General features: G+C 32.8%; 1 pseudogene; it reads right to left on the reverse strand.

Annotated features, from left to right (window-relative positions):
- Positions 1-1,934: 1,934 nt before the first annotated feature.
- Positions 1,935-2,053, reverse strand: LOC112484063 (annotated as a pseudogene).
- Between the last annotated feature and the right edge of the window lie 2,981 nt (positions 2,054-5,034).

The raw sequence follows: 5,034 nt of genomic DNA on the forward strand, positions 1-5,034 counted from the left end.
ATATATATGATATATATTATATATTACATATTATTATATACTAAATATGTAATATATTATATGAATATATATATAACTACCACACAGAGTGCGCTTATTACAACATCGTTGCTAATGTGAAAAACAGAAACAAAGCAAATTCCATTCATTATTAGAGAGGGTAAATATCGTTCCACACTGTAGAATATGTCCAAACCTTAGGCTATCATTTAGCAGTGAAACATGAATTAATACAATGTTTGACTTGGAGGAATTTTTGCGTGGTATTGTTGAAAAAAAATATGGTGTAAAAAATGTATATATTATGATTCTATGTTTATAATCAATAAGAGCAGTGGTATTCATTTTTAACAAATAAAATATTTACATTACTTCAAATCTGCATTTTTTCTTTTTATGTGTATGTGTATCATCATATATATTTTTTCTGACATACATGCATATCTGCGTATATATAATAGATACACAAAAAGAATTACAAATGTGTATTGTCCTATAGGACTGCCTGCCTATGATTTATTTTTAAGTGGTGAAAAAAAATAAAGATGCAGAATAATATAAATAATATGATTATGTTTCTTAAAAATTAACAAACACATATTATATGATTATATTTATATAATTCTCAAAAATGACAAAATTTTAGAGACAAGTAACAGATTTCTGGTTGGTAGGGGTTACAGACAGGGAGAAAAGAAGATGGGTGTGACTACAAAAGGGTGGCCCCAAGGGAACTTCGTAGTGATGTAACAGTTCTGTGTCTTGATTATAATGGTAATTACATGAATCTATGAATGTGATAAAATTGCATAAACTACACACACACACACACACACACACACACACACACACACACACACACAGAGGAATATAGGAATACATGTCAAGCTGCTAAAAACTGAATAACATCCATGACTGCACTATTGACAATTTCCAGGATTTGATCTTATACTATAGCTATGCAAGACTATTATCATTGACAGAAACCAAGTAAAAGGTGCACTAGACCTCTCTGTACTATTGTTGTAACGTCTATGAATCTATAATTATTTTAAAATAATAAGTTTTAAAAATGAACAAGTAAAACTGGTAATTATGTACAAATGCTTGTTTAGCTTGCTTAGGTCTGTACGAGCAAAGAGAAATGTGATATATAGCATACCTTTGGTTAGTTACTTCAGGGAAAAATGTTTGTCAACTCGTTATATATTTTTATGCCTGTTACCGCAATGACACATTATTTTTGTATTATGAAAGAGTGAACTAAAACATTAAAAAAAATAAATCAAACTTTTGATTAACAATTTGAAATAATAAAGCGAGTATGAATTTTTATGCTCCTGTTGCTTTAACTATGAGGTTATTATTATTATTTTCCTATTGAGAATTGAAAACATGAGTCAGTGTATTCTCAGGATCATTTATCCATTAATGAATGAAACAGATGTTACTGAGAGCGTATTATAAACCAACTACCAGGGTAGTTCGAAGCTGTATAAAGAAGATACAGAGTGTATTTTGCCCTGCTGCCCTTGAAGAACTTAAATTCCAGCGAGGAGCACAGAACTAGAGACACAGCAAAGATATCACCAAGAGGCTTCCCACCTCACTTCACCACAGCCTAGTGTGAGAGCAGACATCAGAAGCAGTCCCCTACTCAGAACACTCAAGAAGGACAGAAATGTCCCACATAACCTTTGTTTTATTTTTCATCACAGAAGTAATAGCTGGTCATTGTTTTAAGAAACTGAGAAGATTTAGAACAATAGGCAGAGTAAACCATAAATATTTTGTTTCCTTTCAGTCCTACATATTACATTAAAACTACATTAAATATATTTTATTTTATTTTAGGTGAGGCAACCCTTGGTTAACCTCACAGAATGCAAGGACCTTGTCAGTTTACAATCCCTTATTTTTTTTATTTTTTTTTACGTCTACAGTACCTGGTCTTCCTAGGTGGTCTCCCATCCAAGTAGTAACCAGGTCCAACCCTGCTTAACTTCCGAAATCAGGTGAGATCGAGCTTGTTTAGAGTAGCATGGCCATAGACTTACATTAAATATTTTAGATCACATTTATTATCTAATAGAATATACTGCAATCTTATAAAACATTTATTTTGTATTGATTTTTTCTACATTTAAATTAGAACATAAAATAATTCTGAGTTAATACAAATTATATATCTATAAGCTTCATTTTTTTCCTAGTTGTTGAACAACTCTTAGAATCATCTTTTATGATTTGGCAGCTTACTGAGGTATAATTGATACACAAAAATTGCACATATTTAGTGTATACAGTTAGATGAGTTTGAACCTATGCATACATCTGTGATACTATCACCACAATCAAGATAATAAACAGAACCACCACCTCCAGAAGTTCCAAACTGCTCCATTTCTTTGTGGTGAGAACACCGAACTTGGCATCTACCCTCTCAATAAAATTTAAAGTGCACAATACAGCATTGTTAACTATACGTACTATGTTGTACAGCAGATCTCTGGAATTTATTTGTCTCACTCTAAATTTATACTCATTGAACAATACCTCCCCAGCCCCTCCCCCACAGGCCCTGGCAACCACCATCCTATTCTGTGCTTTTATGAGTTTGACTATTTTAAATACTTCATAGAAGTGGAGTCATGTAGTGTTTGTCCTTCTGTGACTGGCTTATTTTACTTCATATAATTTCAAAATTGATTACATAGTAAAAGTATTTAATTTTGCCAGGACGTATTGGATGTTCACAACCATTATGTGAGGGGCTGATGGTTCATGGGCACATAAGTCAGCATAATTACTACCGGCCTGCACCTTGAGTGAATCATTCCTCTATTGTTATATATGAAATTTATATTTAAAACTTGTTCACGAGTTTTCATGGTGAATAGGTTGTGGTAAACATCTTAGTACATAAAATTTCCTGAGTTTAAGATTGTTATCTTAGGATATATTCCGAGAAGTAAAATTATTGGGTCAAAGGGAAAAAATTTTAAGACCTTTGATACCTATTGCCAAACAAAATGAGATGAACGAGTTTACAAGTCCATTCTGAAAGGTTGCCAACTTCCAGTACACAATCAATCATTGTGACCTTGATGCAAAAATACATATTTGATAAAAAAGGCTGGCAACAACAAATAGACATTTTTTTCTCGAATCTAACTTGCCCTATAGATGACACCCAAATGAAGCTATCTTGCCAAAAAAAGGGGAGGAAATTTAATATTTATTTGAGGTTTATTATGTGTCAAATACTACTTTACATTTGCTCTTTCATTTATCACACATATAATAATCTCAACAAATCAATACTTGACTGATAAACTTTTGCATGTATAAAAGATTATAGTTTAGTGTTTTCATTTGCATGATTTCATTTATGACTAACAAATCTTGTCAATCGAAGAATGTGTTTTCATTTGTCTGTTTCTCCTTGAGTTCTCGTTGAATAAACTTGCGAATGACTTTTCAGAATAATATTGAAAAAAATAAATTTAAAATGTGATTTACATTTTAAAGAGGAGAGAAGTAAAGAAAGTCAGTGGAAATGTTTTAAGGGAAATTTATGAAAGCACTTGAAGCTTTGAAAGGCGATTTTCCCTCCTCCTCAACAATTTCCAACAAAAGCTCAATTTAGTACTTCTCCTTCATGCTTGTGTCTCTTTAATTTTACGGGACCTTAGCTTGCCTTCTTTTCTGATATAGCAATGAAAGGGAAATACAGACAATAAAACTGTACTGATCTGAAATGTTTCCTTTTTTTTTTTTTTTTAAATTCTCCTCCCACCTCCTCCTCACAACTAGGTATCTATCCCAGAAACACCATTCTTTCTGACCATGGAATTTCATCATTGAAGTTAATATTGGCAGCTATTCTATAGGGGAAAATGTGTAAAATAAAACAATTCTCTGATTTAAAGGCTCCATTCAAAGAACAGATTTAAAAGAAGAAGAAGAAGAGAGAGAGAGAGGAAGAAGAAAGAAAGAAAGAAAGAAAGAAAGAAAGAAAGAAAGAAAGAAAGAAAGAAAGAAGGAAAGAAAGAAAGAAAGAAAAAGAAAGAAAGAAAGAAAGAAAGAAAGAAAGAAAGAAAGAAAGAAAGAAAGAAAGAAAGAAAGAAAGAAAGAAAGAAAGAAAGAAAGAAAATTGCATCTTAAGGATAAAATAGCCATCAATTTTTGTCCAAGGTAGTAGTAATCAAATGTAAATATAGATCATTCAATGAAATCATTGAAATGCTTCCCCAGGAAGTACAAACAGTGTTGTCAGCGTGTTGTTCAGGATGTGAGGTTGTTGAACAGTAGAGAATAAAAATCTGGTTAGTAGCCAGGTATTTGGTGGTATGGAGATAGAAGGTATATAGTGATAATAGCAATAATTATAGCTTCCTGCTTTGTACAAAATATACTACTTTGCTAACTTTAAAGTGTATCCATAAACAAAATTTCATTTAAATCTCACACAAATCCTCTGCGGTAGGCAAGTCAGTCATTACAAAGCCATCTTGCAGGTGACCAGACTCTGAGAGGAGTTTGCTTGCTCACTTGGTCTAGGTTTTGTAAATCCAAACTCACGTTTTTCTTCTTCCCCACAGCACCATAGAAATACTTTTGAAGGAGGATACAATTTATTCAGGCCTCCATTATCTATGAACTATTCACCAAGATCATTGCTGAATCGGAAAATGCACCAGAAGGTCAAGAGAGGGAATGGAAGATTAGAGACAAACATATGTTCTTCTTATTTTCAATATATGGAAATAAAATGGCAGAATACAGACTGATGGTTTGGACACCCACCTAAAGCACAATTCAAGGACAATAAGTTGATGGAAAGGTGGGGAGGCTCCTGAGAGAGCTGGAATGCTACATACATCTTGATATCTTCAGTTATCTGGGGCTGGGTTTGGTAATTAATAAAGAGAAGGCAATGACTCCTAGAGCTGAGAAGAATTTTACTAGGCAAAACTCATGGAGGTAGGCAATGCCTTAAAGGTGCTCTGAAAGGGTCTTACTGTCTTAGCT

The sequence above is a fragment of the Pteropus alecto genome, unplaced genomic scaffold (assembly GCF_000325575.1).
Source record: "Pteropus alecto unplaced genomic scaffold, ASM32557v1 scaffold226, whole genome shotgun sequence".
NCBI classification, from domain to species: domain Eukaryota; kingdom Metazoa; phylum Chordata; class Mammalia; order Chiroptera; family Pteropodidae; genus Pteropus; species Pteropus alecto.